The sequence below is a fragment of the Lactuca virosa genome, chromosome 4 (genome assembly GCF_052849685.1).
Source record: "Lactuca virosa cultivar CGN04683 chromosome 4, Lactuca_virosa_CGN04683_v6, whole genome shotgun sequence".
Classification (NCBI taxonomy): Eukaryota; Viridiplantae; Streptophyta; class Magnoliopsida; order Asterales; family Asteraceae; genus Lactuca; species Lactuca virosa.
In genome coordinates this window covers 293,533,861-293,545,115 of record NC_136429.1, presented here as the reverse complement: position 1 = coordinate 293,545,115, position 11,255 = coordinate 293,533,861, and positions in this window count along the sequence as shown.

The window sequence follows — 11,255 nt, the reverse complement described above, 5'->3', positions numbered from 1 at the left end:
ACAGACATTACATTCATTTACATTATTGATTTACACCTCCTTTAATCTCTCGATGTAATGTAGCTTCGTATCGACACCTGTGATTAGGGATGAGCATATGGACCGGGGAACCGGTCGGAACCGGTCCCGGAACCGGAACCGGTATCGGAACAGGAACCCGATGGAACCAATCGGGCCGGGACCGATACTATAATTTCGTCAATTTTTGGAACCGGGACCCGGTAAGAACCGGTCGTTGGAACCGGACCAAAACCGGGAACCGGACCGGATAACTCACTCAAATTTTGAAAGTTGCATAACTCACTCAATTTAACTTTTTTGACCTGAATCTTTTTCTACATGTAAATTATGATTTGTAGTTAAGTTTAGACTATAAAAACGCTTGATTTGGTTAAAAATTGAATGAGTTACAAGCCCCGCAAGGAAGGGTGTCAAATCAGAATTTTTTTTATGTTTCAGCAATTAAATGTAATCTAACTTTGTTGTTCAAATGTGCATAACTCACTCAATTTAACTTGTTTTGACCTGAATCTTTTTCCTACATGTAGATTAGGATTTGTAGTTAAGTTTAGACTATAAAAACGCTTGATTTGGTTAAAAATTAAATGAGTTACAAGCCCCGCAAGAAAGGGTGTCAAATCAGAATTTTTTATGTTACAGCAATTAAACGTAATCTGACTTTGTTGTTCAAATGTGCATAACTCACTTAATTTAAGTTTTTTTGACCTGAATCTTTTTCCTACACGTAGTTTAGGTTTTGTAGTTAAGTTTAAATTATAAAAACGCTTGATTTGGTTAAAAATTTAATGAGTTACAAGCCCCGCAAGGAAGCGTGTCAAATCAGACCGGTTCCAAAATCGAAAACCCAGCAAAAACCGGACCCGGAACCGGAACCGGTAGAACCGTCGGGCCGGTTCGGTTCTTGATTTTGGCCGAAACCGATTCCTGGGTCGAGTCCGGGTCGGTCCGGTTCCAGTCGGTTCGGCCTGTTTGCTCATGCCTACATGTGATACAAATAAACTGAGTTCTACCTTGTACAAAAATCAGGACAGAACGCCATCAACTCGTCGAGTCCCTCTCTGGACTCGTCGAGTTCCTTAGGCCTTTTTTGGTAGCCTCTTAATTGGAAAATTAAGAGGCAGTCTCTTAGTTTTTAAGATCCAGACTGTTTGGTAACATCTGAATTTATGGCTCTTAATTTTTAAAATACCTCTTAAATTTTCAGATCTTGGGATGCGTATGAATTAGAAAAATGAACGTGCATTCCTTTTTTGCCCTGGTACGTCACCCCTTTCACTCTTCTCTTTCTTTCACAACCGCCGACCCCTCCTTCTCCTGCATCTCAAATCACACAACTACAACCCTCCGACATCATCCGTTTGGCTCCGTTAGATCTGTAACGCCGCCGCCGTCGTCGGATTCGCTGCCTCCTCCGACTGTGTCGCTTATGTCGCCTTCGCCTCCGGGTCGTGCTGCTTCACCCTCGACATCTTCTTCAGGTAAAGTTTTAGTTTTCTCTTGCTCTGTAATTCGAGTTTAATGATTGAAAATCAAGTATCAGAGTTGTTTCCCCTGAAACTCAAGTATTAGAGCATCGTTCTAATGACCACAACTTTAGGTCCTAACTGGAGTTGATTTATGTATCTATATATTTGTCTGTGTGATTTTTGTATCTCTTTATCATTTCCATTGATTTTTCACTTTTCATCATTTCACAATTCTTGCCAAGATGCTTTCAAAGACAGTAAATCAACATGGATTTCTTTCTCCTTTTTGGTTTATGTTATAAGTAGAGGAGATTTGATTCCATTATTACGATGAACTATAAACAAAATATGCTTGGAAGGGCATACATCTCTTCACAGGCACAGCCAATGTAATACTCCTTTTCATGCCATACAGGTTCATAACCAACAATGAACTTTCCTATATTGAATTTTCAGAGTTTAATACAAGTATCAGAATTATTATGGTAATTGAAAGTTTGAAACCTAACAATACATGGTGTAATTTCATCAAAATTCTGTTAGATGCAATTATAAATCTACCTGACTTCCTAAAATCAAGTATGTGCCTTCTAAACACCAGATATACGAGGAGATATTGATAAAAATGAACTGGCTTTGGCTGTTGGCTTGCAAGGTTTCTTTGAAGCAATTATCCTTATCAGGTTCTTGCATTGTTACATATATTTAATGTTTACTATTTCCTGGTATAACCTCCTTAAGATGAAAGAAAGATGTGAGAATGAATGAAAGAATGTTTGATGCAGGGGTATGTTGGTCAAGCGGTCATCATCCTTGGATGTCATTTTAGATTTTCATTGATTGTAATGCTTGAGATGTGAGAATGAATGAAAGAACTTTTTGTAATAAAGATTGCTTTTTTTTTGTAAGGACTACTTGTACATGATTATAATATGATATATATATATTTTTACATTTCTGGTTCCAAACTATTTGCTAGTAATTATAATGAAATATTAGGTTGTTTAGTTTTCATTGGATTTTTTTGTAATATTGGGTGTAATGTTTAGCATCCTACTTCCATGGATTTTTTTTCAAATATATGATGTTGTAATTGAAAGAAATGATACAAAAGGGTAAAATTGTCATTTTTATCATTCAGCACAAAAATTCAGAGGTTCAAACCAAACAGCATGTTAAAATTTCAGATCTTAAAAATTCAGACCCTCTTAGAAATTCAGACCTCTTAAAAATTCAGATCTTAAAAATTAAGATCCTACCAAACAGCCCCTTAGTATGTTTGGGTCATCTTAAAGGATTAAGCCCCTACTCTTCATATCCAAACTCCATACTTTATCTACATACTGGAAATACCTTTTTAAGGGTAAAGTTTCCAACTTTACCCGTTATTAATCCTTCTAAATGGGTATTGTTAAAAACCCTAGTTCTTTAGGACATAGATCTTTGTCTAAAAGCCTTATCACTCCGAACCAAAACATGAAAACCCAGATCTAGGTCCTAGACACCAAAAGAACATGTAAAGCCTCAGAATTTCCTTCCATGCATGGCCTTTTGGGACTCAAAAGGTCATAACAACACCTTAGAGCTTGCATGGAGGCTTCTGATGGGTTTTGAGCAAATCATCAATCCTATGGTGCACATGAAAAACCCTAAAACCTTGGATCTAGGTTTCTCTATTGTACATGCAAACTATCCAAGGCTTACAAACCCTAGATCTAGTGTAACATCCCATTTTTCAAGTAGCTTCATATTCATCCCTCGGATTTGAATTATGTCACTTTTGGCCCTTGGTTGGAAGGAAGTGGCAAGAAAGGACCATGCTTGCAAAGGTGACAGTTGGGTGTGTATGCCTAGCGTAAGTTGGGTTACGCCCAGCGTAGGAGGTTAAATGGTCGCGGGTGTTGGAATACGTACGCCCAGCGTACGCTCAGTGGCACAAAACCCTAATTTTAGGGTCAAGCACTATATAAAGAACCTTATGGCTCAAACCCTAGCATCCTTATCAGCCACCCCAGCCTCAAAGAAACCCTAAAACGTCTCATCCTTTCATCTTTGGGTGGTCTTGACCTTGAGAGGCTCATTTTGGTGGTGTAAGCTTGGAAAGGGAAAAGAAGAAGTTGGCAAGGAAGAACTTGGGAAGTTGGAGCTCATAGATCTGGGATAACATCATCATCTGGAACTCCTGGGAGGTATAAAGTTCATAACTTTACCTAAGAGTGTTTAGATCTAGTAAGGTTTAGTTTTGAAGTAATTTTGGTCCAAAGGTGGGAGCTTTATAGCCCAAATCTGATTTCCAGGCCAAGGGTTGCCATCCTTGGTGCTAAATGAGTCCCTAAGGCAGAAATTTGCCACCTTGATGGTCTTAATGGATTCATGCAAGAGTTAAGACCATCTTCATGGATGTAATACATAATTTTTGGAGTTTGGACTTGGTTGGGACAAGTAAAGTCACCAAGTCAGTGACTTTATGGATTAAGATGTTGGAAAGGACTTGGATATGTGATTGTAGCTTCTGAATCTGAGTATTAAGCACTTAATGGGAAAATGAATTATCAGGGGAGTATGCTGAGCGTACAAGCAGGTACGCCCAGCGTACGCACCATTTGGCTAGTACGCTTAGCGTACATAAGAGTACGCCCAGCGTACTCATCAGTTATGGGCCTTATGGATTTTGGGCCTCGGTTTGGGCCATGCAGGGGGATTTTGGTCCGTGGGCCTTGGTGGGCCATCAAGAGTCAGATATTGTGGGCCAAGAAGATGTTTGGGCTTAGGGTAAGGCCTATAAGAGGGATTGGGCCCAATTTAGCAAATTGGGCCATTAGTGGGCCACTAGTGGGTTGGGAAGACCATCCAGTGTTGGGCTTTTTATATTATGATTTTGAGCCTTAGATATGGACCAAGTTGGACTAAGGGTAAAATGGTCATTTTACCCTAAGGAGGATTATTGTTTGAACTAAGTGATATTTTGGTATTGATAGCTTTGGGAGTCGAGAGATCAGCTGTTCGGGATATTGGTGAGGCAACGATTCAGGAGTTCGATTCTTCGGTTCAAATCAACAGTGCGAGGTGAGTTATCCTCACTATATCAACAAGGTCTAATACACCAAGGCCGACCCTTTATGGATTGTATCCGGTTATGGCATGATATGTTTATTGGTTTGCATCCTGGTAGTTAGGATGAGGTTATGGTTAGGTCGGTGTCCTGGTTATAGGATGGTATTATGTGATATGCTAGTATGATCCGTTAGATCAGTATCCTGGTAGACAGGATGTTATATGTCGCTATGATCCGGTAGATCAGTATCCTGGTAGATAGGATGTTGTTATGCTGTTATGATCTGTTAGATCGGTTTGTCTGTCTGTAGACTGTTATCTGTTATATGTGCACATGTTTGTTTGGCGGTTGAGGCTTATCTGCTTTGTGCGAAAGCCAATAGACCTGGGCATTCCAACCTGTTGGTTGTGGGCCGTGAGTATTCCATCCCGAGGATGATTGGACTCATAGTATGTGGGCATTCCAACCTGTTGGTTGTGGGCCTGGGGTATTCCATCCCGAGGATGATTGGACCCATAGTATGTTGGCATTCCAACCGGTTGGTTGAGGGCCTGGGTATTCCAGCCCGATGGTTGACTAGACCCATAATATGTTGTTTATGATTATTTGTGTATTGTAGTGTGTATGGGTATTTTGGGGTAACTCACTAAGCTTTTGGGCTTACAGTTTCAGTTTATTGTTTCAGGTTCAGCGGACGGCCGCGGGAAGGCGAAGGCGTGACCGTACACTTCCTCGATTTATGATTATGATTTCTGGGAACTCTGATGTTTAAACTATTTTGAAAACAAATTGTAATAACTGAATGGTTTTATATGATTTAAAAAGTTTTAAATTGGCTCGAATTTTATGGATGTTACATCTAGCATACAAAATCCGAAAAATAACAAATAAAACAAGTTTAGATGATTACCTTGATTGTTGCTTGAAGATCTTTAGCTTATGAGAACCTAGCACCTCAAATGTGATGCCTCTGATGGATCACAAACACCAAAGCAAGTTGGATGATCTTGGAGAGAGGGGACGAGAGGCTCAAAGTCGGCTCTAAGACTTCTTAGGGTTTCCAGTGGCCGATTTCTGAAGCCCTAGGGGTTCCTTATATAGTGGTGCTGCTAGGGTTTCAGTCAAAACCCTAATTGGATAGCTTAGTCCTTAAGCAGTCCAATGGAACCTTCTAGAACAAGGCCTTGGATGATTTCAAGGTGGGCTTCCACCCTAATTTCGTCCACCCATTTATCCATGAGATCCACAACCCAAAATCCAATTATCTTATAATTGCAATTCCAGTCCCCTAATTTTAATTAATATCTTTTGATCACACAATTAATTTCCTAATTAATTCTTGACCAATATTAATTAATCAATATGATTTCTCTTTTAGTATATTATTCATATAATATATTAATAAACCATAATATCCTCTTTCTCCACTAATCATCCAGTCAAGTTGCTCCGATCAAGGCAACCCAAAAGGACCATGCTATAACCAGATCAAGTACATACCTTATATAATTATGGACTTAGACACTAATCCAACAGTCTCCCACTTGGATAAGTCTAATAACTACAGATGCAAGTACGACTTCAAAATATGATTAGCAATCATAACTCTCAAAAGCTGATGTCGAACTCTGACTCGTCCTTTAGATAAGGGATCGTATAGTCCTCCGTTCTCAAGATATCGTGCAGACAAATACATGGAACATAGTCATACTTATTATCCAGCAGTTTGTTTCTCAATCTCTGATTTGTCTGACATAGAACTTAATTGAACACATCAACCCAGTCCTGACCGGTTCCGACACATAAGTCAAACCAAATCATCGAGGGGACCATATATCGCTTTTACCCTCTTAGGATAAAAGTAACAGATATACTTCGACTTATATGCATTTACTATTCACTCATCAAATCATGCACAACAATGCGTTTTATAACATCAAGTTACTGATGCGTTTACACATTATCAATGCACAATCAACTCGCAAACAATAAACCATATATCTAGGTTTAAAGACCATATGATATTATCATCTTACGATCACTCGTGATCAATTCCATGAAGTGATACAAGTAAGCGTGGGCTTAACCCAATGCTCAAATCTTATTTCATAAGCACTCATGAACGTTGCAGCAAACCTTTGCTATGTCTAATACACTTTAGACAGTCTACAAACCAATTCATGACAGTCTTCTTTCATATCTACTTCCAACATATGAACGACTGTGGACTGTTCGAATAATCTTATTATTCAGGAAGTCAAAAACATGCAAAGTGAAACAATAGGTAAATAATTAACACAAGACAATAACTTTACTTATAGATAATAATCATTTATTTAATCATCAAATGTTAATTACAATTTATCTATTACACGTTTCAAAACTATCTAATCACTAAAACCTATATCGTCCTTCAGCCCAATGCTCCTAGCGTGTTGCAAGTGCTTAACCCTACTCAGTCCCTTCGTAAGGGGATTTGTTGGGTTCTCTTCTGACGATACCCTCTTTACTACGAGGAGTCCCTCTTCTACTCGATGTCTAATAAAGTGATATTTTATGTCGATATGTCTGGATCTGCCATGATCCCTCGGTTCCTTGGTTAAGGCAACCGCACCTTCGTTATCACAGAAAATTTCCATAGGCTCCTTTATGGCTGGTACAACTCTAAGGTCTCCGATGAAGTTCTTCAACCATATTGCCTCCTTCGACGCTTCGCTCGCTGCTATGTACTCTTATTCGCACGTTAAATCAGCCACAGTCTCTTGCTTGGAACTTTTCCAAGTCACTGCCCCTCCATTAAGAGTAAAGACCCAGCCTGACTGAGATCGGTAGTTATCTCGGTCTGTCTGAAAACTGGCGTCACTATACCCTCGTACTCTTAATTCATCACCCCCACCGAGGATAAGAAACCATTCCTTGGTCCTCCGAAGGTACTTAAGAATATTCTTGAATGCGGTCCAATGGGCTCTACCATGGTTCCCTTGATATCTGCTGACCATGCTCAAAGCGAATGCCACATCAGTGCGAGTACAAGTCATAGCATACATGATCGATCCAACTACGGAAGCATAAGGTACTCGACTCATTTCTGCTATCTCGACCTCAGTACTCGGGCTTTGAGTCTTACTCAACTTGGTATTGCTTTGGATTAGAAACTCCCCCTTCTTGGAATTCTCCATACTAAAACGTTTTAGTACTTTATCCAAGTAAGTATTTTAACTAAGTCCTATTAGCCTTTTACTCCTGTTTCTCACTATCCTTATTCCCAGAATATAGGCAGCCTCTCCGAGGTCCTTCATAGCGAAGCACTTCCCAAGCCAGGACATAACCTCCTGCAGGGTTGGGATGTCGTATCCTATGAGCAGTATGTCATCGACATACAATACGAGGAAGCTAACTATACTCCCACTGGCTTTGACATATACACAGGACTCATCTTCGCTTCACAGGAAGCCAAACTCTTTGACTTTCTCATCGAAACAAAGATTCCATCTGCGAGATGATTGTTTTAATCCATAAATGGATTTCTCAAGCTTACACACTCTATTAGGATGCTCTGTATTGACAAAACCCTCTAGATGACTCATGTAAACATCCTTAGCCAACTTCCCACTAAGGAAAGCGGTTTTGACATCTATTTGCCATATTTCATAGTCATGAAATGCAACAATGGCTAGCATTACCCTAATAGACTTTATCTTCGCAACTGGTGAGAAGGTCTCATCATAGTCAACTCCAGGAGTTTGAGTAAAGCCCTTCTCAACCAATCGCGCCTTATAAGTGTGTACCTTCCCATCCATGTATGTCTTCTTCTTGAAGATCCATTTGCACCCGACCGTCTTACGACCTGGCACATTGTCAACCAAATTCCAAACTTGGTTGTCATACATGGACTGAATCTCGTTGTCCATAGCCTCTTTCCATTTTGCATACTCCGGGCCTGTCATGGCTTCCTTGTAGCTGTTAGGTTCATCCAAATTTACTAGTGTACTATCACTAATAAACGTATCACCTTAAGTAGTAATATGAAAACCATAAAACTCTGGTGGAACACTAACTCTACTAGAGCGTCTAAGAGGTAGGGACTCGTCAACATGTTCAACATGAGTTTCCTCCTCAGGTTGAACGCCAATGTTAGAGGTTCCTTCATCGTTCGATTCTTGAAGCTCTTCAAGATCGATTTACCTCCCACTGTCTCCTTGGTTTATGAGTTCTCGCTCTCGGAAAACCCCTCTCCTCGCAACGAAGACAACATTGTCACTCAGTCTATAGAAGAGATATCCAAAGGACTTTTGTGGATAGCCGATGAAAATACATCGCTCACTACTAGGTTTGAGCTTGTCGTGAGTCTCTCGTCTTATGAAAACCTCACAACCCCAAACCTTGATATGTGCCAACGAGGGAGCTTTCCTGTCCACATCTCGTGAGGTGTTTTGGCAACCTTCTTTGTAGGGACTAGGTTAAGGATATGGGCGGCATTCTCTAAGGCATACCCCCAGAATGAGATAGGTAACGAAGCACGACTCATCATGGAACGAACCATGTCCAACAAGGTTCGATTACGCCTCTCAACCACACCATTCACCTGCGGTGTCCTAGGTGGCGTCAATTGCGAAACGATTCCGCATTCCTTGAGGTAGTCGTGGAATTCAAGACTAAGGTACTCACCACCTCGATCGGATCGGAGCATCTTAATCTTCCTGCCCAGCTGATTCTCCACTTCCTGTTTAAACTCTTTGAACTTTTCAAAGGTTTCTGACTTGTGTTTGATTAAGTAGATATAACCATATCTGCTATAATCATCAGTGAAAGTCACATAGAAGCGACTTGCATCCCTTGTGGTGGATCTAAAGGGCCCACACACATCAGTGTGTATGAGATCCAGCAAACCCTCACCCCTTTCACAAGTACCAGTGAAGGGTGACTTGGTCATCTTTCCAAGTAAACAAGATTCACACACGTCATCGTCCCTAAGGTCGAATGACTCCAACACTCCATCCTTTTGGAGTTGGGCTATGCGTTTCTTGTTGACATGTCCAAGACGACAATGCCACAAGCATGCTTTATCCAAATCATTGGAAGAATCGATATACAACACATCATTTCCTAAGTTGTCTACAACCATCACAGTTTCATATATTCCATTACAAGGTAACGCTTCAAAATAGAAAACACCATTAAAGAAAGCATTAATAGAACCCTTTTCATTATCAAACGAAAATCTAAAACCTTGTTTATATAAACCATGAAAAGAAATGATGTTTCTTGCCATTTCTGGCGAATAGCAACAATTATTCAACTCTAGTCCTAAACCACTACTAAGCACTAAAGAGTAAACTCCAATCTTGGTGACAGGCGACGCTCTTCTGTTCCCCATGATCAAGTTTATCTTCCCATGCTCTACATTCATATTTCTTCTTATGCCCTGCAAATCAAAACAAATGTGAAAACCACATCCTGTATCGAGAACCTAAGAAATAACATGCGATAAGTTACTAGATTGAATAGTATAAGTACCTGCGTAGGATGGTTTTATCCTTCCATCCTTGATGTCCTGCAGATACTTCCGGTAGTTTCGTTTCCAATGCCCTTTGTCATGGCAGTAGTAGCACTCTGCATCCTTCGGGTTGGAGGAGGGTGCAGTGGAACCAACCTTGGTTCCACTAAAAGAAGTGCCATCTTGGGACTTTCCCTTGTGGTGGCTCTTGGAAGGAGCCTTCCTATTCTTACCCTTCCCCTGCCCAATAGCCAAGACGGGGGCAGCGACAGTAGGATTTGATGCAACAGATTCTCCTTGAGGTTGCTCTCAGCAAGCCTTGAAGCTTGCTCAAAGTGACCTCCTCCTTGTTCATGTGGTAGGTCATGCGAAATTGGTTGTAACAAGGAGGTAAGGAGTGAAGAATGATATCAATCTCCAGATCCTCGTCGAAGTTAACATTTAACTTCAGCAGGCGGTCGACATATCTCTGCATTTTCTGCAGGTGAGAAGTGACAGACTCTCCGTCCCTCATCTTGGTAGTGATCATCGAAGTGATGATCTCGTACCTCTCCTGTCTGGCACTTTAGTGGTACCTGTCCACTAAATCCTGATGCATCTCATAGGGGTAGGAGTCCTCGTAGGACTTTTGGAGTTCGGCAGTTATAGTCGCGAGCATGATGCAATGGACTTTCGTAGCATCGCGCTCGTGGGCCTCAAAGGCGGCGATTTCCTCGGGAGTGGCAGTGTTGACATTCACCTCTTTCAGCTCCTTATCGAGGACATACTTCTTGTCCTCGTAGAGGGTAACCATTCGAATGTTGTAGATCCAATCATTGAAATTGATCCCATCGAAAATCACCCTCCCACACAAATTCATGAGTGAGAATGAGCCGGAAGAGTTCGAGCCAGAAGCGTTGTTGTTGTTTGAGGTAGACATCTGAAAAAGAAGAGAGACAAAGTTTGATTAGATAAGAATCCCTAATTAAACACCCAAATGAGAAATTAGGGCTAGGACCCAACAACATTATTCACAATTTAGAAGAGGGATGCCGTAATCTAAATCACAAATAATTTGAAGGTAAGTGAATGACGATTCAGTAATTTCCACCATGAAAAACAAAAAAACAAAAATTAAGTTTTAAATGTATTGAAACTCCTAGATCTTTTGAGATCCATTGAACTTTTCAATGGCATGTTTAAATCTCGACATGCCCTTCACGCTTGTGACTGGGAT